This window comes from Panicum virgatum, chromosome 7K (genome assembly GCF_016808335.1).
Source record: "Panicum virgatum strain AP13 chromosome 7K, P.virgatum_v5, whole genome shotgun sequence".
Classification (NCBI taxonomy): Eukaryota; Viridiplantae; Streptophyta; class Magnoliopsida; order Poales; family Poaceae; genus Panicum; species Panicum virgatum.
In genome coordinates, this window is record NC_053142.1 from 18,575,643 (window position 1) to 18,599,325 (window position 23,683).

Below are 23,683 nucleotides of genomic sequence, written 5' to 3' on the forward strand. Positions count from 1 at the left end.
ATCGTATTAAGTTCTCTTCAGATCTGAGAAGATGTATATTTAGTGTAGTAGTCATTTTATGCCAATAACTTGATGGATGGCAATGTGGTCTGTATGTACAAATTGTAAACGATATGTATATGAAACTATCCTACAAATTAGATTTGTTGTAATCATGGATGCGGATCTGCGTGTGTATATATTGTTTTGTTGTCTCATTTAGTTGGTTTAAAAATTGTAATCATGGATGCATATCTGTGTGTGAATATATTATTTTTTTAGCTCTTTAAGCTGGTTTCTTGACGGTTTACCGTCAGGAATTGCCCCTCATGTCGTTCCTCAGGATGGCCGACAGGAATTCATTCCTGTCGGCCAACCTACGGGAAAGGTCCATCTTTCCTGACAACGTGGTCCTGTCGGCGAATTCCTGACGGTGAGCCGACAGGAATTGTATTCCTGACGGTTTTTGAGTCTTTCCTGACGGTTTTTGGCCGTCAGGAGTTTGCTGTTTTCTGGTAGTGATGTATGTATCCAGAAACAGCAATTTGGTCGTCAGCTTAAGCTGCAGCATGTGCCCTTCTTCTGCATCCTCCTCCTCTAAATCCAAATACTCCTTCCCAGCTCCCAAGCCAAACAATATGGACGCCCTATGTACAGCTACTTTCCAAGCATAGAAAATTCCTACTTCAATGCAAGCCTGGGTGCAATCAACAACACTTATCGTGTCTTCACTGAGTCTCCTTGTTGCTCCGGTAATGTTACCAGGCATCAGCTCGTCAGCATGTCCAGCGATGCCCAAGGGCTGGTGTACCTTCCATGAGTCATGACAATCAACCTCTGACGCTCGTCGATGTGATCGGTGATGTCGACCAAGGATCCTATCTGTCACCGGCGAGGCGTTCTTCAAGGTCAACTTTACGACCCAGATGACGACGACAACAACAGAAGAAGAAGAAGAAGAAGAAGAAGAAGAAGAAGAAGAAGAAGAAGAAGAAGAAGAAGAAGAAGGAAGAATTCCAAATACTTATAGCCTAGCCTTCCTCATCCTCCCCAACTGGAGGATCGTTATCAGAAGACAGCAAATTCCTCGCCGAGTAAACAACTGCCACTTGGCGTGGATGGTTCGCTGAACCTCACCGACGGCGCCGTAGCAAGGAGTGGCAAAGACGCTTCTGTCACAATCGATCGGTAGGGTAACCTACTTTCCGCCTGACAAGGATGTCGACCTTCTCATTATGGGAGTCAACATTGCCATCATTGAGCCTCAGTCGGCCAACTACACGGTGTGGATTGAGTACTACAATGACCTACACAGCTTATCGGTCTGTGTTGCTGCTGGTGAAGGCAAAGCAAGGCCAGCCAGCCCCATTGCCTACTTGGAGAATGTCAGTTTCAATGACACAGCCTACGTCTTAACCGAGTTTGGCGTACTCTCCACGATCGTCTTAACCGAGTTTGGCGTACTCTCCACGATCGGGCAGTTCTTGCAGGTCCGTTCCTGGAGCTTCACGTTCGAGCCGCCACATCGTGATTCCCTTAAATGGAGATTATTGCTGCCCACCCTAACCATAGTTGCCATCATTGTCCTGGTGGCCATCGCTGTGGGTACGTGGTACCTGACGTCCAAGCAAAGGAGATGGAAGAAAAAGCTAGAGAAGCTCACCAAGACCATGCAATGCCTGCCAGGGGTGCCCACTCACGTCGATTTCGCCCACGTCTGAAAGGCCACCGCCAACTTCCATGGGAGTATGAAGTTGGGGAAAGGTGGCATAAGCTCCGTCTACAGATGCAAGCTCCCTGTCCCGGCTGCTGATTGTGCTTCTGCTTCCACAAGGACCAGCAAATATGATAGAGGTCGCCGTTAAGAAGTTCACGCGTGAAGTTGAGGAACAGCGCTACGAGGACTTCCTCGCTGAGGTCAGCATCATCAACCGCCTGTGCCACAAGAACATTGTCCCACTCGTTGGTAAGCACCTATTGACCATGGACTTATGGCCTTTTATTTCTATTATACAAATTAACACACAAAAGGAGTCATTTTACCTTGTCCATCATCTATCTAATCTTCATTTACCGCTGGCCAATGTTAAAAATATTTTACCGGTACAAATTCTAACACAGCTTGTATTTGCTACCGCACCAAATTAAATGACTAGTGACTATTACCAACTAGTTATTTATTCAAGCTTGCATTCAACCCTAACTTCCTCAAGGAATGAACAAGCCAATGCAAACTCATGAACTCGTAGGCATTGGGAGATTAAGCTATACTTACAGTTTTCCAGAAAACCACCTCAAGGATATGGAATGTTGCAAAGGTCCCATTTCATCCTTCAACAATTTTCACTTCAGAATTGAGCTAAAGTAGATTCCAAACAGTGAAATAGGACTGGCAAGAGTTGAAAAGTGGACAAAAACTATCACATATATTCCATGTTTCCTACTACACGCCATTATTTGAGAAAGTTTAGCAACAGTTTATAGACTGTTGAACCAGTCATTATCTCTCACATCATATGTATAGGGCAAGTTGCTAAGGTTTAATGCATCCCGATGATCAAAATCATGGGTGTAAAGCTTTGCAAGGCGCAGAAAATTTTACATACTGAAATCATGAAAGACTAAAATCAGCTGAGGAAACAAGCAACTGAGGGCTTCTCTCATTGAAGCAGCCGTCAGGCTCTTTAAGTAACCAATAAATAACATCACTAATACGATTTAGCTGATACTAATTTATAGATTCGTTTTCCATTTCCAGTTTGGAAATTTTCTTCTTGTCACGGAATTCATACACTTCATGTTTTTCCTCACGTTTCTCTTATAAGCTCATCTAGTTGCTTTCACACATTTACTAACATTCATTATGTCTTGATTGGTTCATTAAAGTTCTAATAACAAGCTGTTTGTGATTCCTAATATAAAGTAAAAAGATTGAAAGTATTTTTAGAAGTTTTGGTGCCTAGTCTCTAATTTTCAAATCCTTTTACCATCTTCCACAATTTTCTCATACTTTGACTATATCATACAAAACATGTCAACCAAACTTTTGAGTGCTTTATAATGGGAACTCCAATAAACAATACCGACGTCTTTGATGACTTTGGCCTTGATTTAACCCTTTCCCAGTTTGAAGTTGCCCACAGCATAAGCTAAAGTATTTTCTTTCATGCTACGCTTTCATTAGTTACCTTGTGGTGTGGAGAGCATTAAAACAAAATATGTGTAGCTAAGACTGGTCGGACACGCTTGATTAAAATGATGACCAGGCCACGCTGGCCTTGCTTCATATTATCCTGGAAAAAGCACATGGCGCTTTTTTATATATATGTGATGTCCCCATACAAAGTACGGGACAGAGTAGGAAGGACAATGTGTGCCCCCTATGCGCATCTCTATCTGGCCTGTGTGTTGTTCACTTTGACCATGAAATGTTGTGCGCGCCATACTATAATTTAATTACTCACTTTTGGTTATCAGCAAAATAAATATCTATAGATCGATGCTACTCCCTCCGTCCCAGTATATAAGGCGCGCACGTAATTTAAGATTCAAACTTAAAAAATTTTGACCTACAATTAATCTTATTTGATAAAAAGTTCATCTTATAACAATCATACCATTGTATTCATATTTAAAAGTAGTTTCATATAACTATAATTTTGTTGATACAAATATTATATTATAGGAGATATTAAGAGTCAAATGTTATTATTGAAGACCGTATCAAGTTTGACCGCGCCTTATATACTTGGACGGAGGGAGTACTATATATGTCAGTATGGTACACTCATGTGAACATTATCAGCTCGGTTTGACATGGCCATACAATTCCAGGGTGGTCATACCACAGAGGAGTGCCTCTACTTATCTATGAGTACATGACCAATGGTAGCTTGGATCAACATGTCTTCCACCAACAGCAGCAGCAGCAGCAGCAGCAAGAGGAAGATAGATCTAGTATTCAACAATGGCACACCCGCTACAACATTCTGAGGGACATATATAGCCACCGGCCTGCACTATGTTCACCATGAGCATGAACCAATGGTGCTGCACCGTGACATCAAGGCCAGCAACATTATGCTCGACGCCAACTTGGGTGCTTGTCTCAGCGACTTCAGTATCGCCTGCACGGTGGCTGGGGATAGGAGCTCCATCACCGGAGTCGCCGGCACCTGGGGCTACATAGCGCCGGAATATGCAATGAGCCAAAGGGCCACACGCCAGACTGACATCTTTGCATTTGGGGTGGTCATCCTCGAGGTGGTTACAGGTAAGATGAACAGGGATGTCCCGTTTGACGATGGCCACATCTCCATTTGGGTCTGGCGGCTTTATGGGGAGGGGAAGTTGCTCGAGGCCGTGGACAAGCATCAGCTGGCCTGTCGGACCCATTTTCGAGATCCACTGTGCTTACCGTATCAGTCCCTGGATCAGTAGCTGATACGCACAGATAAACAGAAATGGTACAGAAAGCCTGACATCGCATACATTTCATAACACAGAGTCTTACATAAGATTCTTACATAACGGCTCGCAGGCCGTAAACTTTATTACACGGCGGAAGCACTACGCGGTCACCCAAAACCACCGGCAAAAGTTTGGGTGTCGGCGAAACCCTATCTACGCGTCTTCATCTACATCGAATTCGTCTTCTGCATCTTCTGCTGAAAAACATGATGATTGGTGTGGTTAGTACATAATGTACTTAGCAAGTCCTATCTTTTAAACAAAATTTTATTTAGATGCATAGGGTAAGGCAAGGAAGGGCTCTGGGTTTATTTTGCGGAAATGTTGTGTTTGATGCATGAGTGTGAATTTGCTATATTTCTTTTGAAATAAGAAAGGTACGAAAAGAATATGTTTTATTATAAAGGGTTTGGCCCTGGGGAAGATACTTCAATCCCGCCAGTTCCCGTGCTTTAAAAGCACACTGCCACACTTTGGCATTATCACATAGCTTTACCCTGTTTCTCGGTAACCGAGTTTGGGCATCTTTTCCAACTAACATACATACATAAACTTTTGAAAACCTAATCACTGTGACTCCACCATAGCATGCCTGAGACCGTAGGCATGGCTATCCGGATAGATTTCATCTCTGCAGAGTTTGTACACTTCCCCATATGGTGTACTTGAGTTGCGTCAAGTACAACTTGATTTCGTACACGCATAGGATATATAGCCCACAACCTCCATGGAACAACCAGGGGCCCAATAGCACACAGCTAAAGGATATAATTCGATTTATGACACGGTACGCCACACAGGTCCCGTGTCGGGGCCAGACTCCGGTACGCCACACAGGTCCCGGGTCCGCTCTTGGTGTCCATTGCACCCTGCCTCTAGGTGAATTGCGGCTCTAAGCCTATGGGTTTGTGACCAAGTCATCCTAGGTCGGACATGTGGTTGGACGAAAAAAATGCTAGGTGATAACCACAACGATAATCCTTATATGCTAGGGCAGACTCTCCGTAGCATATGTACAAAGTAGGTCCGTAGCCATATCTTTCCCAGCTCAAAACAGTTTTTAAACCATTCATGAACTCACACGAGAAAATATTGTTTTGAAAATTTTTGCGATAGCAAAGCACCTAGCCTAAGCATTTGAAATAATAATTTTAACCTAGCGTTATCAAGGGATCAGGGTGCTCAAAGATGAAGGATTGGCTTAATTTACAAATATGGGTAATTACTAACCTCGAGAAAACATATTAAAATAACACATCATGCATAAAAAGAAAGTCTGATTTAATGTTGGTCATATTTTATGTTTGCGAAAACTTGGGTTCAATATGATCAAGGAGGGGCGATAGGACTTGCCTTCGAACTCGTCGATGGGTTCTTCTTCGTAATCCGGGTCTTCGGGATCGTTGTCGAACGCAGCGTCGTTTGAACCTACGCATGTACGTCGAACGTTACTAACGGCTCGGACGAACGCGCATAAACACAACAAACAAGCAAACAATGATTGAAAATAAACTTTTATTTGAGTAAATTTGGTATGGTTGCGTAGATCTTGATTTTTGAAAATTTTAGGGACAAGAATCATCGAATTTGTATGAAAAATGAAAAAGTTATGGCTTGTGGAAGTTTTAAATCCTAGAAAAGGTGAAACGAGGGAATATTCCATAGAATATCCTCGGTCCAGGGGTCTTTTTGCAAAAACCAGGGACTTAAACATGATTAAAATAAACTTCCGGGGGGCCTACATGTGAAAGCACACCCCCAAGACTGTGGGTTCAATATTTTAAAAATTCAGGGTTAAATTCGTAAAGTCAGGGGTTGTTTCACAATTATTTTTGAACTGCACTGGACTGCGGGTTGATTTCTAAAAACTCAGGGGCTCTTTGGCAAAGTTTCCCGGGCGAACCGGTATCTTCTAATCGCATGCGTCCGTTCTGGATCGGACGGCAGGGATCACTTCTGGGCGCGAGGGCGGCGGCGCCCGGTCGCCGAGGTTCTTCCCCGCGGCGGCGCGCGGCAGGGACTCGCCAGAGTTCACAAAAAATGGTGCTCTGGGGGTCAAATCGGCTCGGGCTTGGGTCTGGGATGAGGCACGCGACACGCGTAATCTTCCTAGGGCCTTGGCCGAGGGCTGCAGGGGTGTAGCGCCGGGCGCAGCAGCGGGGGTGGCGCTGCGGCGTGCGGCGGCGGAGCTCGCCGGCGTGCGCATTCGGGCTACTCCGGGGCTTGGTACCGGGGTTAAATTGGTTAGGGAGTTTGCGCGGGACAGCAGCAAGCTTAGGCAAGGCTTGCGCGGGGTCCTATGGTGCAGCAGTGAGCTCGCCACGGTGAGACCTCGGCTGCGCGCGGCGGCGTCACGCCGGCGTTGGTGTTCCGGCCAGGGGGTGATCCTATATGGCTCTGGGTCTAGCCTAGCAGCAGGAGTGGGTCACGGCGAAGCTCACCTGGGCGTTGGATTGGGCAATGCGGGGTCGACGGGGGCTAATTGCTCGGCGGCGCAGAGGCGGCCGGAGAGCGGGCGGCGGTGGGGCACGTGGCTGGCTCGACTTGGGGCAGTGAGAGTTGCTTGGGCGTGGCAAAAAGGGGCGCCGGGTTGCTGGGGTCCCATTTATAGGAGAGGGGAGGTCGGTTCGAGCAAGGGAGCTCAGGAAACTTCTCTGACCATCAATGGCGGTGACGGTAGGGGCCGGCCGCGGGCAGGGAGAAGGAGAGGGATGCGCGATTCATGTTAGGTAGGGGCCGGGAGAGGAAGGTGGGGGCCGAGCGTGGAGAGGACGGGGCGAGCTCGGGCTCGACCGCCACGTGGCTCAGGCAAGGGTCGGGGCCGGCCGGTGTGGGAGGAAGAAGAAGGAGAGGAGGGCGTGTCCGGGAGCGGGGGCGCGAATGCACGGGCAGAGGCAGAAACGAGGAGCGGCGGTGGCGGCTTCGCGCGTGCGGGCCGGCGCGCGGACGCCCGCGAGGGCGGGGGGCTGGGCCGGCGCGGCGCGGAGGCGGCCCAGGCGGGGAAGGGGAGGAGGCGGGTCGGGCTGGGCCGCGTGGAGAGGAAAGGGAGAGGGCGGCCCAGTTGAGGTTTTAAGGTTTAAACATTTTCAAATGGAGTTTGAATTCAAATTTTAAATGGGATTTGAAGTGTTTAGGGCACAAACATGCACAACAAAAATTTATTAGAACCACAACAACTTAAAGGGCACTCAAATACTTTTGGAAAGCTTTTTGAAAGGTTTTTATTTCAAAAGAAAATTTTAAACTACTAGAGGGTTTAAACAAATTTTAAATGTACTTTAAGACTTCAAAATTTTATTTTGTTAATTTTGAAAAGGCTCGAAAATAGGGTGTTACATGGCCGCCGTTGTTACATTACAGATGAGGCTGAACGTCTACTGCTCCTTGGGTTGGCGTGTACCAACCCCAACCCATCCAGTCGTCGGAGCATGGTGGAAGCCGTGCAGGTCATCACCAAGTTGGCATCACCGCCGGACGTGCCTGCGTTCTTGTGGCCGCCTGAGGAGTGGCGTTCCAGCATGGACTCCGATAATAGCACTAGATCACAGAGCAATTATTTGGGTGGAATGTGGCGAGGCGAGCTGCTGCAGATCATCACCCCGGACCAGCCATCGATGGAGACTCATCAGAGCACCACCTTCTTCAGCGCGTGTTCCCGTACGTGTTAGCGCATGCAGTTCTAGTACCTGTTATCTGACCTCCACATTGAAGACACTACTGTGTGTTCAGTTCACGGCTTCTCCTCCAGTCACGGCGAGATATTCTTACGACTAGCAACCTTATAGGGAGGACCTTGGTGGCAGGCCTCAGAGCTCGATCTTATATCTTTTACTCTTTATTAGTGACCTAGAGTACGTATTTCAATATATTTATTTTCAAAATATCCATCTTACCTCTAGGTATTCCCTCTCCACCCTTTTCTCTCATCTATCTCTCCCGGCTGGACCTCTCCCACATCTCTCACTGACTGGATCCCGATTAGATGGCAGTTGTGGGCGATGATCTCCCCTCCATGTCCCCATCTCTCTGTCCTCTCCAAGGTGGCCCATCTCCCGCCGAAGCTCGCTGCGCACCATGCATGTGATCAGTTCCCTGGTCAAGGCTGTGGTGCCTCCACTCCAGCTGCTGGGGATGTTGGCTTTGGGGTTGGGCTCGGGCTCGGGCTCGGGTAGGGAGTCCTCCTCCACTGGGATTTGGCTGCATGTACTTAGTCATGTGGAGGATTAGCCATGTGTGATGCATGGTCAATAGCATGCATGTTAGTTAGCCTGAGATGCGATGTGTTGGCATCGAGGCCAATAGATTAGGACCTGCTCGTCCACGACGCGTGCAACTCGCATGGGCTGGTGGGTGTACGTGGTGTAGTGGTAGTGTCAGGTTGTTAGCCCATGTTCTATCTTTTTGCATTCAGTTTATATAAAGAAAAGAACGCTTATGTTGTGTCAAGTTCATGAACAGGTACGGAGTATGGACTATAAGCCGCTTCAACTTGTGATGTTTACTACTCACAGCGCACAAACACCCATAGAATACCTTAAGTTCTCTTAAATATTTATGACCTTACATGTTTACTTAAACATACATGACACTTTTGAATTTAAATAATTTATGGTATGGTTTTTCTTATATTTTTAGTAATACTTAAATTTTATTAAAAAATGAAATTTCAGCGGAATATATTACATTCTAAAAAGATCCTAAAAGTTTAGGTGAATAAAAAATAGGTAATCATTTGCACCAGTTAGTTCTTTTGGGCTGATATGCTCACTGCTCAGGTTAAGATGATTAATAGTTAACTCTTATCATTTTATCTTTTTAATTTTGGAATAAAAATTTATAATTGGAATTTCTTCATAAAAAGAACTCCAAATTTCATGAATAGTTGATCTGTCCCTTTTTAATCTTGAAATAAAAATTGTAACTTGTATGAATCCAAATTTGATGGTTCTTTTTTTGAATTTTTCTAATATCATTGTCTCCTCTTTAATGATGTTCTCTTATATAAATTGCAATTTGGTAAACATTTGGGGGTGCAGGGGTTAAGAACACTAACTGCACAGGAAAGCAAACAGTGTTAGCTATTGTTTCTTAGATATTTTGCGAATGTCTTGTTTCTTCCACCCAAGTAGAGAATAAAAAAAATATGTTTCTGCATAACAATTAGTGATATAATTTTATATTTTATAATATTATTGTAAATATAAGATTATGACCATATTTATGGTGCATACGAGTCTAAAAATTTATGAGCTATTCAAATCTCAAAGTATAACTTGAGTTATAGGAAACTATGTGAAAGATGTATTATTTTGTGAACAATCTATAGTCTCACTTTATGTCACACCCCAAAATTTCTATTTTAGGTTGTGAATATATTTTCGAATATAATTATTCATCTTCTGAACATTTCGAGAATTTTTCAGTTTTTTCTGAAAATTATTCTCATTTTCTATGGAGCTAAATCCATTTTATGGAAATATCTAGAATCCTTTTTCATGAGATTCAAGTATTCTATTTGGACTCGTCGTGTCCCAAACTATCTCTAGGGTTTCTCTTGGAATTTTTCTGATTTGTTTAATATTTTTTTTATTAAAATATTTATCTAGACTTTTCTAGATATATATTAATCCTTGAAATATTATTCTGAGCGATCGAAATCTTTTCTGTTTTCTTCCCGGTTTAGATTTAACCTATTTTGCCCCATCGAGTTTCCAATTCCCTAATCTCTCATGTTGGTCAAATCATGCTCGAAACGGAGTCTTGTCTGGATTTCAGCATTTTCCGTTGATAATGCATTGTCATCACCATCAGCTCAGGTGATTGGCACTATCTCTCCATATCCCTAATCCTAATCGGATCAACCCAACCCGTGAGAAGGCGTAGATCAACTCGTCTTGGCCATTGCCCTTTTTCTAGTCCAAACAAATGTTCATCTTCCTCAGTCCGTTTCCGCTAAGTCAGTGTGCCGTCGTTTTCTTGGATCCATTTGACCACCCCTCGGTCTCTCTCTTTCTCGGCACTTGTATCAGCCTAATGCTCCTCTCCATTGTCATCTCTCTCTGTAACTTGTGTCACCCGCAGCAGTCAAACACTCATCTCTCATTATCGGCATGTCAAACACCCTTCTGTCATCCCCTTCTACCAACCAATTCAGTTGCAACGAAAGAGGGCTAGGTAGCATGCAGGCTCATCAGAGTTACTGTCGTCCTTGGCCATGATGTTGTGCTGAATGCTACAGTCGTTGGCCATGAGCAGCAGCGTCCAAGAGTCTTGCACGTAAACTACTTCCACAAATCTATGTTCTTCAATCCATCTATGCCTTATCTCTTGCAAGTTCAACAGTATGGCACATGCCGTAATTAATCTTGATTTCCTACGTACTCTGTGCAAACCGTGCAGTTCTTTGCTATTTATTTTGAACATGGATATCCCGATCAACTAATCTATACTCTCACCATCCCAATGCGTACAAGGTTCTGGTTAACGGGCTGAGCCTGTGGCACTCGTTTTGGACCTGACCCAACCGGCCGCGGGGCACCACCACATCACCTGGAAGCCCAGGCTGAGTCCAGTCCGGGTGCGCCGCCGTCGCAGCCTCTTTTTGAGCGTGCGTTCCCCTCCAACCTACGGCCACACATCGTGCGCCCTGTAGTGCCGCTGCCTCGGCACCCCTTCGCTGCGCCGCGCCGCCGCCTCGCCTGTGCCGCACGCCATCGCCATCGCTCTCCGGACCAAGCGCATGCACCGGGCACGCTCCGTCCAGCTGATGAGGCCTCCCCGGTCGGCAGCTGAAGCCGACGTGCCCACGAGCTCCATTGCACCCAGGCGAAGCCCCTGCACCACGCGCATCTGTCCTACCCGGCCCGTGCTCCTCGGATCAGACCGTCGTCTCATCCTCCCAGCCAAGATTCCGGCCGCCTCGCTGATCCCCCGCCGCCGGTAAGCCCCAAAACAGAACCCCCTCTGCCTCCTCTCCGTTTTCACCCACTCGTTCGAGATCCTCAAGCAGGGAATCGCAGGTGATTTGAAGCACCAGGGCTCCGGCAGCCTTGGACAGGAAGGAGAAGGCCATGATCTTTTTGCAGTAACCCCCCCGCCACGAGATGTTTTGCCGAGCCGTGTCGCCCCTGTCCGAGCTGTGCCGCCGGCTTATTTTGCTGCTGCTAGGGTGCGCCGGCCCAAGCTGCGACCTCCACGCCAATCCCTGCGCGGAGCTGCACCTCCTTCGCCTCCTGAAGTTGTTGAACTCCCGCCGAAGGAGCGTCACTACGAACAGAAACACAGGCCGCCGCACGCCATCAGAATCCGGCCGATTCCATCTTCATCCCACGTGGGTAAGCCTTCAAACGAGATACTCTCCGCCTCCTATCTGTTTTTCCCCTCTCACCAGACCTTCCCTTGCACCAGAACGCGAGTGAGCAGGAAGGCCAGAACCTCCGTTGACCATGGTACGTAGCTCCAAAGCTTTTGTGGTAACGCCCCTAAAGCATGGTGTTTCTCAATAGTTAATTCTTGTGTCTTGCATTTAGCCCAAGCCATGCTTTGTTCGTGTCTAACCCAAAGCTTCACCTGTGTTGCGAGCACTCGTTACTGTGTCTTGAAATCCTTTCATGCTAGCCCTTCTCAGTCTTTAGTTAATCGTAAGTAGGTCCCTGCAGCCTTGTTTCTTCCATAGTTTCATCGTTTTAGCTCCGTTTTAGTGTGTTCTTGTAATGCTTTTCTCTTGTTTAGTGCTATTTTCTTAGTTGTGCTTGTTTGTTCTTGTATGTTTGTCCGGATGCTTGTTGCGAGTAGAAAGGAACGCGGTTCGAGAGCTGTGAAGAAGAAGAGTTGCAAGAACAAGAGTTGAAGACTTTGAGCAGTTATTATATGGATTTAAGGCAAGTATATTTCTTGATCATATTTCTATCCTAATAATATTTACTTTGTGCTTGCATGCATTAAATTGATGGGTACCTATTATCCTTATTGATTATCCTTGTCCTTGAACAGCCGGGTTTCTTTTATTAAAATTTTTTGGGTAGTTTCCTTAGCTGCTGAACAATGTTATGGGTGGTTAACAACAATGATACTTGGGACTTAAGACTTTAATGGATATAACTTTTGGAACAATATGATGGTTTGGCGAACTTGATTAAAATCAACCATGGAGAACCACCCGGGAAAATAGCGCAACCACAAGGACTATATGGCTCTGGTCTTGGCTGATTAATTAGATTTCTCTAGCTTGTTAATAGCTTACCGAAAGGCGCAAGAGGGGGGACTAGGTTCAAGAGGGGTACTCGGCCTGCCAGAGGGGTTTTTGGTATGCCTACGGGGGGTTTTTGGTATGCCTACGGGGTACGCTCACTCTGGGGGAGGGTGCACTCGCCTAGCGGCTGAAACCTTAGCGGGCTACTACTTGTTAGAGAGTCTTTGTAAAGGTTTCGTAGTGTACCTATGCAGCCATACCTAAGGAAGTGTGGTGAGTGTGCCTGATCAGCACCGCGTGACGGGTAACAAGACTTGTGGGTAAAATGTGCAACCTCTGCAGAGTGAAAACTGAGATATCAGCCGTGCTCACGGTCAAGAGCGGCTCGGACCCTCACATGTTCAACTTAGTGGAAATCACTATGGTTAACTCAGTTGTTTAAATGTTCCAAGTTAATTGTTTATTCAGATATCTACTCCTTTTTCATAAATGTGGGATGGTTTCACACATGCATAGTAAATAGCTAGTAATGTTCAACTGTTATTTAAAATGCTTACCACTTTATTCAGCCAGTCTTATTTCTTGTTTAACCCTTGCATGTCATTTATTTCCAATATACTTGCTGAGTACGACATGTGCTCACCCTTGCTATACCAACACTGCTCAGAGGAGAAAGTTGCAATGAAGTTTTCTGAAGATGTTGCTGAGGTCTAGGCGTACGCAACCCCCGGTCGATTGCCTGTGAAGTGTGGAGCCTTCGTTTCCAGGAGACGTTGTACATCTCTGATAGTCTGTTAGTGTTGTAAGTTTCTTTTTACGTGACATTGTTGCTCATTATTCCATTATGACATCACTATATGTATGGAACTTGATCCTGGCATACATATAGTTATACATTCGGTTTCTTTTAAAAACCGGGTGTGACACTTTATCAAAACCATTTAAGTAATTTATGCCAAGCTTATAGACCGAAAATATATTTTCAACTCGATTTTTAGAAGCTTCAATTTTGATATTATTATAATTATTATGTGGTAATTTGAAGATAAGCGATTGAATTGTCCCTAAAAAATAATTGAATTTTTCATCTCTATCCATTATATAGGTTAGAATAGAACATATGAGTAATTCATTTAATATATAGAAACAAGAAAATATATAGAATTTTTTGTATCTTACTAAATGTACGTGTAGTTTAATTTTGAATTAATTTCAATAACCATTTAGAAGTTCATTTAATATATAGAAACAAGCAAATCAGTTCTAAACATTTTGAAACTTCTAGAAGACATCTTATACATAGTCTAGTACATATAAAAAATATATTGGTGTATATAAGATAATCAATTTTATGTGCAAATCTACAATGGTGCAATAAAATAAAAAAAAGAAAATATTAAACAGGCCGAGAATCTAGTTATAACCATTTTCGGCAAAAGCCCAATTTTTTCCGGCCGTCTATCTCTGATCCAACGATTCGGATCGATTCCTAGATGGATAAAAGACCGGGCGACTGCAAACCCTACTCCGTCTCCTTGTCACCGCGGCTCCCAACCAACCCTACGCCTCGCACCCTCTGCCTCCCCCGCCGTTCTCTCCCAAACCACGACGGAGCGCGTCATCGCTCCCATAGGAGCCAGGGCTGGGGCGAGGCGTCGCCGCTCCCCATCGGTGCACGTGGGGTGGGCACGGCGCCGCTGCTCCTCATCGGCGTGAGCGTGGGGCGGGGCGCTCCCCATCGGCGCGGCCCTGCTGCTCCCCATAGGCGCGAGCATGGGGCAGGGCACCGCCGGTTCCCATCGGCTCGAGCATGGGGCGGGGCCCTGCTGCTCCTATCGGCTCGAGCATGGGGCGGGGCCCTGCTGCTCCCCATCGGCTCGAGCATGGGGGCAGGGTGCCGCCGTTCCCCTCCGTCGCGAGGAGAAAATCCTCACAGGCCCCACCTCCATTCGGCACGTCACTACTAGAAAACGGGCCATCGGTCCTGGCCATCGACCGACCTTGTGGAGGGCAATTGGCACCGGGTGGTGGTTCCAACCGGTTCCAATGTGTCACCATAGGAACCGGTCTGAACCACCACCCGGTACCAAATGAAGACTGCGCTAAAGGCACCGGTTTATAGGAATAACCGGTTCCTATGGTAATGAAACGTGGCAGCTACCAGGACCTCGGGCCTAAGGCACCGATTGGTGCCTTGACCCGGTGCTATTGAATTAATTTTAGCACCGGGTCAATGAAATCAACCGGTGCCTTTGGCCCGAGCCTATAAATACCCAAGCCCCTCCCCCTCTCAAGCTGCCGTGAACTCACTGCTCATGGCAGCTGAGTGGGGTGAGGGGAGGCGAATTTTTGCTTTTTTTGAAAAAAAAGGTTTGTTATTTTTCTTTATAACTTAGCAATTAATTTTTAGAAACAGTTATTACTTAATTTAGTTTATATATGTGATAATTATTTTTATTTGTAGTATCTTATTGTAGTTATATATGTTTTCAATTTATTTGATATTTGAATACTATCAAATTATTGTATTTATATGTTTTTTCAATTTATTTGATAAGTGAATAGTATCTATTTATTATAGTTATATGCATTATCAATTATATAAATATATTGTTATAAATTGGTAGTATGAATGAACTATTTGTACAGTACAATGATGTATATAAATGTATTGTGGACCCAGATGAGTCGGCAATGGATGTACATGGCCGACCGGCGTTCAAAGGAGTTCATGGATGGCGTGCATGAATTCATAGAAGCGGCCGAGAAACACAAGTATGGCGGTTTCGTTCGTTGTCCATGCAAATTTTGTAACAATGAGAAGGATTACTCATCATCAAGAACCATCCATAGTCACTTGTCCAATAGTGGTTTCATGCCGAACTACTATGTTTGGACCAAGCATGGCGAAAGAGGAATTGTGCTGGATAATAATGTAGAAGAAGAGGATAGGATTCCTGACTTTGCAGCCAATTACAATTCCTTTTTCAATGACACTGCAATGGGTGAGCCTGAAGAAGATACTGAAGGATACGTTGTAGAAGATGATCTTGGTCAGATGCTGCGCGAAGCTGAGGAAGGTTGCAAAACAAAAAAGGAATCGAGAGATCTGAAGCGTATGTTGGAGGACTACAGAACATTGTTGTACCCTGATTGCAAACAAGACCAAAAGAAGTTGGGTACCACATTGGAATTATTGCAATGGAAGACATCAAATGGTTTGTCTGACAAGGGATTCGAGGAGTTGCTGAAACATATAAAAAACTTACTCCCTGAGGGTAACACCTTGCCGGAGACAACATACGAGGCAAAAAAAGTTGTTTGTCCTTTACGATTAGAGGCACAGAAGATATATGCTTGTCCTAATGACTGCATCCTATATCGAGGTGAGTATGAAAATTTGGATTCATGCCCTGTATGCAACGCATGCCGGTATAAGATCCCTCGAGATGATCCAGGTGACGTTGAGGGGATGCGTGTCAAGAAGAGGGTGCCTGCCAAGGTGATGTGGTATTTTCCTCTAATACCACGTCTGAAACGTTTGCTCATGAACAAAACGAATGCTAAATTGATGCGATGGCACAAAGAAGAATGTAAGAAAGACAATATGTTGAGACACCCTGCTGATGGGTCGCAGTGGAGAAAAGTGGACAGAACATTCCCAACATTTGCAAATGACGCGAGGAATATAAGGTTCGGCTTAAGTACGGATGGCATGAATCCTTTCGGAGAGCAAAGCAGTGGCCATAGTATCTGGCCTGTGACACTCTGTATATACAACCTTCCTCCCTGGTTGTGTATGAAGCGGAAATTCATTATGATGCCGGTGCTTATCCCCGGCCCGAAGCAACCCGGTAACGATATAGATGTGTATCTGAAACCACTGATTGAGGATCTTCTATTGTTGTGGAAAGATGAGGGTGTTCGTATGTGGGATGCGCATGCAGAGGATCATTTTAACCTGCATGCATTACTTTTCGTAACCACCAATGATTGGCCAGCACTAAGTAACCTCTCCGGACAATCCAATAAGGGTTATAGGGCATGCACCCATTGTTTCGAAGAAACCGACAGCATGTACCTCAAGCACTGTAGGAAGATCGTGTATATCTGTCATCGTCGATTTCTTCCGATCAAGCACCCATTAAGGAGGAGGCATGCTCACTACGATGGAAAGGCAGATCATCGTACCAAGCCTAGGCACCGTTGTGGGAAAATGACGTTTGAAATGGTCAAAGATATAAAAGTAGTATTCGGAAAAGACCCAACAACATATCAGTGCAGAGTGATGACGGACGTGCACCTATGTGGAAGAAGAAGAGTATTTTTTGGGAGTTACCTTATTGGAAAGTCTTAGACGTCCGCCACGCAATTGATGTGATGCACCTAATAAAAAATCTTTGTGTGAACCTTCTAGGTTTACTTGGTGTCTACGGTAAGCCAAAGGATACATTGGAAGCGCGGCAAGATCTTCAACGTATGAAACAACGGGCCGCCCTATATCCAGAAAAAAGGGATAAAGGACGTCATTATCTAGGTCCTGCGTGGTACACTCTTAGTAAGGAAGAGAAGCAAAGTATGTTCGACTGTTTGAACAGTATCAAGGTCCCATCAGGCTACTCTTCGAATATAAAGAGGCTACTGAACTTGAAAGAGAAGAAATTCGCACACGTAAAGTCCCATGACTGTCACATGTTGATGACGCAATTGATTTCAGTTGCACTTAGAGGTATTCTAACAGCTAATGTTCGAGCAACAATCATAAAGCTATGCACATTTCTCAACACAATTTCTCAGAAGGCAATCGATCCATCGAGTTTAAGCAGGCTACAAAGAGGATGTTGTCCAAAGTTTAGTCAGTCTTGAAATGATATTTCCTCCATCATTCTTTAATATTATGACGCATCTTCTAGTTCACCTGGTCAAAGAGATTGGTATTCTCAGTCCTGTTTTCCTTCATAATATGTTCCCTTTTGAACGATACTTTGCAGTCCTAAAGAAATATGTTCGTAATCGGGCTCGTCTAGAAGGAAGCATTGCGAAGGGTTACGTCACAGAGGAGGTCATTGAATTTTGTGTAGACTATGTGGAAGAACTCTGCCCAATTGCGATTCCAGTACCACGTCATGAGGGGCGGCTAATTGGAAAGGGAACACTTGGAAGAAAATCAGTAAATGCCACAGATCATGCCACGTTGATCAAAGCACATCTCACAGTTCTGCAACAATCAGCCTTGGTGGCTCCATACATGGAGGAGCAAATGCAAATTGTGCGATGCATATACCCTTTGAAGTCTGAGACATGGATTACAAAACATCATAACGATACATTCGCCACCTGGTTGCAGAAGGAAGTCATGGCCAATGATCAAATTCATGAGCAGCTAGCTTGGCTGGCCAGGGGTCCGGCAAATTCAATCCTGATGTACCAAGGATATGAAATTAATGGTTACACATTTTATACAAGAGCCCAAGATAACAAGAGCACCAATCAAAATAGTGGTGTCCATATAGATGCCACCGACTCTAGTGGACAAACGAACTCATATTTTGGTTACATTGAAGAGATCTGGGAACTCGACTATGGGCCGTTGAAGATACCTCTATTTCGTTGTCAATGGGTTAAACTCCCAGGAAAAGGTGTCGATATCGACGAGTACGGAATGACAACGGTAGACCTCAAAGAGCTTGGCTATCGAGACGAACCATTGGTCCTAGCTAAAGATGTCACTCAAGTTTTATATGTGCAGGACATGTCTAGCAAACCGAGAAAGGACAAGTCCAAGAATAAATCAAGTTTTGTAGGTGCCGGAGATGAGGCAAAGCGCCATATTGTTCTGGTAGGAAAAAGAAAAATTGTGGGAGTCGACGATGTCACAGGTGAAGAAGAATACAATAAGGTTGAAGATATGACTCCGTTCGCAGTGAAGGTTGACACAAGTATTCTTTTAGCCGAAGAGGAGGCTCCGTACGCACGTCATGATCATAATGAAGGGACGATTGTAAAGCGAACCATCCTTAATATTCCCTTAGTTGAATGATTATGTCTTGTAATATTTTCTGTGAACATTATCAGATTTATTATGCAATGACCTGATTTATTAGTCAATAATCAAATTTAATATGCATTTAAATGATTTATTATGCAATTATAAAATTTATTAGGCACTTTAATGATTTATTATGCATTTACCCGATTTATTATGCACTTTAATTATTTATTATGCAATTACCCGATTTATTATACACTTTAATGATTTATTATGCAATTATCCGATTTATTAGGCACATTAATGATTTATTATGCAATTACTTGATTTATTATGCACTTTAATGATTTATTATGCAATTACCCGATTTATTATGCACTTTAATGATTTATTATGCAATTATCCGACTTATTGGGCACTTTAATGATTTATTATGCAATTACCTGATTTATTATGCACTTTAATTATTTATTATGCAATTATCAGATTTATTATGTATTTAAATGATTTATTATGCAATTGTCCGATTTATTGTTCATTTAAATAATTTATTATGCAATTATTAGATATATTAGGCATTTAAATGATTTATTATGCAATTATCCGATTTATAATGCAATTAAAATGATTTATTATGCAATTAAATGATTTACTATTCAATTATTTGATTTTGAACCGGTACCAAATACTTGGCGAAAAAAACGGGCACGCGGGAGTCGAACCCGGGCCTCGGCGATTAGAATAGTTATACTTACCACTGCGTTACACGGGGTTATCGATCTCACTGGCGGCCAAAAGCTTAAAGTAAAAATATTTCAGAAGCCTTAGGCACCGGTTTTTTGTTTCTAACCGGTACCTTAGGCACTTTTCAATTCCCGCCCGTTGTAGGCTTAAGGTACCGGGTGGACTTATCACCCGGTGTCTATGGGTTACCTTAGGTACCGGGTGAGTTACAAACTGGTGCCTTAGGCCCTATTAGGCACCGGTTGGACTTACCAACTGGTGCCTAAGGCCTTTGGGATATATAAGTTCCTGCACTGTTTCCTTCTTCCTCACTTGTTCCTTCCACTGCCGGCTCTCTCGACGCCCCCGATCGTCCGCCGTCGCCACCTCCGACGATCGTCCTCCGCCGCCGCCCGGTCGTCCACCGCCGCCGCCTCGATGCCTGGACCTCTCTCCGCCGCGACGCTGCCGCCTGGACGCCTGGCCACCCCCGCCCGACCCGTCTTGGTGCGCCGCCGCCTCCGCCTCCGCTTCGACGCCGGCGCCCCCTCCCCTTCGCGCCGCCACCTCGGTCCGGCTCTCCCCGGCCGCCTCGACAGGTACACCCCCTCCAATCCTTTCTTTCACCCAGAGCCGAGCCCCCAAACCCCTACGCCCAGAACACCGCCCGTCGCCGCCATGGCCTACCCCTACCAGCCCTTCTCCTCCACCTTTTGCTTGCGCAGCACACGTTCCGGCCCCTCCCCTCTCCATTCCACCCCAATCCGAGCCTCCACTCTCCTCCCTGCGCCCTGGAACGCCGCCCGCCATCGCCATTGCCACCGCCGAGCACCACCCCGCCGCGGAGCACCCATCCCCAGTCACCCCCAGACCACGACAACCCCCTATCAAGCTTCGCCTTCCCTCACTCAAGCTCACATACCGCTTTTCCCCATGCAGGTCGCTCGGAGCTCGCTGGGAACGCCGCTCGCCGCCGCCGCGAACGCCGCCATCGAGACCCTTGCGGTGAACTCCTTTATCTGCGCCGAATCCGTGCAAGACGACCCCCCAAAGAGCTTCACCAGGTCGAGGCAAACCTCCCCAGCACACTCTCCGCCCGAGCCCGTCACCGGAGCAGTGCCACCACCGCTCGACCTCGCCACCGACTGCCTGCGCCCGCGGATCCGCTTCCACAGGCCACCGTGAACTCGCCATGGCGAGCCCTCCGCAACCCCGCACAGCCCGCACGAGTCACGCTCAGGCTTGCCCGTGCTACACAGATGCCTTAGGCACGTTTTTGCACCCCTGAGTGAGCCCGGCGCAGCGCGAATGCGAGTACGCCGGCGAGCTCCTCCACGCAGAGCCGCCATCGCCCTTGCGCACGCAGCCTAGAGCCCCGCCGTGCCTCGCTAACGCCTCAGGTGGATCACGCATGGCGTGATGACCCTCCTAGACTCAAAACTGAGTTAAATCGTGCCCCGGAACACCAGATTAGGCCAAGTCCGGTGAGCCCCCGCGCAGCGCCGCCGCGGAGCAGAGCTCCGGTGACCCAGCGCCGCCGCCCTGCACGCGGGATGTTTCCCTGCCGTCCGATCCCAAGTAGACGCATAAGATTAGAAGCGCGTACCCCTTTGATCCGAGCCACCAGATCTGGATCCGACGGCCATGATCCACGCGTACCCCTTCAGCCTGGCAGTTTTGCTAAAGAGACTCTGAGCTTTTTAGAAATCAACCCGCCGTCCTGGTTAGTTCAAAAATAATTCCAGTTTGACCCTGTTTTTAGCACTTAGGCCCCTGCGCTTTTCTCTTTTAGAACCCACGGTCCAGACCTACTGTTTTTGTGCGCTAGCCCCTGTATCTAACCGTTAATTATGTTTAGGCCCTCGGTTTTTGCAGAAAACCCATAGAAACTCTGTTTTTCTTACAGTTAAGCCCCTAGATCTTGTTTTTAGCCTAGTTTTCGCGTTCTAGCTTCGTTTTAGGTGTTCTTTATGTCCACGCGATCATTGTAATGCGTAGAACAGTTCTAGCTCCATTGTAAGATCGAGCTCGCAAACTCGCGCTAACACACAAACACACGCTCGGTCTCTCGCTCACTCACTAACACACACACACACACTCACACTTGTACACACTCACTCACTCACACTCACTCTCTCACACACACACACTCACACACACTCACACTCACACACACACTCTCTCTCTCTCCCTCTAACATACACACACACGCATGCTGTCTAATACACTCTAACACACACACACACTCTCTCTCTCTAACACACTCTAACACAATTGTATAAAGTATCAACCCTCGAGACACACACACACACTCACACTAACACACACACACACTGACTCACACACACACACACTCACTAACTCTCTCTCTCTTTCTATGTCCCTCTAACATACACACACACACTCTCTCTCTCTCAAACACGCATATTCGTTCAAAGAATTGAATTCTCCTTCTTCATTTAAGGATGAACACATACTCTAACACATTTTTACGGTTTCAGTTAAGGATGGACCCCATCGGTGATGAGCAGGCCGCCGGGCAATACATGTTGGATGCAATAAACGAAGATACGAGGGCCAACACCACCCAGCCAATCGTTGAAGAATATGCTCGGACAGCTGATTCGTTCCTGAATATATCTGGAGATGCCGATGAAGAAGATGATGACTTTGCGCCGCCGCCCAATCAACAGCAGCATGTTCCAGTACGAATCTTAAAACTATATGCATGGTGACTTCGGTAGATTAGTTTTGCGATTAACATATCTTTTCTGTAATTTAGTCGACCTCCGCATCGACTTCGTTGAGCCAGTCAAAAGGGAGACGCCGGCCAACCAAGAAAATGGAGGGAAGACATGTCATCATAGAAGTGGACGCAGAGGGCTGTCCAAGTGCTCCAGAGGATGCTAGCACAAAATTTGTCAACTAATGTGGGGTTATTGTTCGGGCTAGAATTTCGATCACTACAAGACTATGGAAAACGACCAAACCCGAAGAATAGCAACACGCCATGCCTGCACATCAGAAGGAAATGCTATGGGCAGAACTCAAGGATATGTTCACTCTTTCTGAAGGAGTTGACCAAGAACTTGTGAAGAAATGTGCCTTGAGAAAGATGACCCTTGCCTTTGCAACTTTCAAGAAGAACTTGTACACCAATTACATCAAGAAGGATAAGGAGCCGAACTGGGACGATCTTCCTCAGGTTAAACCATACTGGGAGGAGTTCAAACAATACAAACTATCAGAGGAAGCCCAAACAAAATCCGAACAAGCCAAGGTGAATGCAGCACATAAGAAGTACAGCCACCACCATGGGGCTGCCGGGTACAAGAAGTCAGTTAAAAAATGGCCGAAGATGGAGTAGGACCTTATATGGATAGAGGCATCAGGCTGACGACTTGGGATTGGCCGGATAGATCCAAGTGGTGGTTATTTTCTAATGGCGTGACACTAAACCAGTTGGATGGAAGTTTAGTCGTGCCCGAGCATATGCAAGAAGTGTCCCGCGATCTAGTCGATGCAATAGATGAGACTCAACAAGGAACATTCCATCCTCAAAGGGAGAATGATGAGCTGGCAAGGGCATTAAAGAATCCGGAACACCCTGGACGAGCCCGCGGCATCGGCATGGTCCCATGGAAAGTTGCTTGGGCCGGAGATCCCTCTTACAAGACTCACCGAAAGAGCAAAGCCGAACAGGAAGAGAAACTTCGTGCTATAGAAGAAAAGATGAACAAGAAGGTTGTGTCCTTGGAATCTCAGATGGACGCCAGGGTCAATGAGGCTGTGCAGCTAGCTCTGAGCCAAAGGGGCACTGCTGGGTCGCACCCAGATGTTGTGATAAGCCCGGCCTCTCAGCGACGCAGCAGCTGTGCATCCACGGCGGCCCCCGATGTACAAGCGGAACAACAACCCCAGATTGAGCCAACGTCGGTAGATGACCAGAGGTATCCAGTGGGTGATGTCACCATGCCGACACCGTGCAAGCTTCATGTGCTAGCAAGAAATATATCCATTCATGTCGCATACGAGTCAGCCCTGCCCCTGAATCCTTCTACTACAATTCATGGAAGGCCGATACCCCCTGGCTACACCTCCGTCACAGTCGAGCAGATAGTTGGAAACAATGAGGATCTTGAGCTCAACTTTGTTGGAGGGGATGGATAGAAGACATTGGGAGACGCTCTGCACGGGGTCGTTCTATGCCGCAAGGCCGACATCAAACTTACTGCAAGCACAATGGCTCCCGTGCAGACCGATCGCCCGTCTCCGCGGCCTACCTCACCGCTGTCCCCACTACCACCTCCTTCACCACCGTCTCCGCCGGC

General features: G+C 46.1%; 1 pseudogene; it reads left to right on the forward strand.

Annotated features, from left to right (window-relative positions):
- Positions 1-1,214: 1,214 nt before the first annotated feature.
- LOC120639978 lies at positions 1,215-20,537 on the forward strand (annotated as a pseudogene).
- The last annotated feature ends 3,146 nt before the right edge of the window (positions 20,538-23,683 follow it).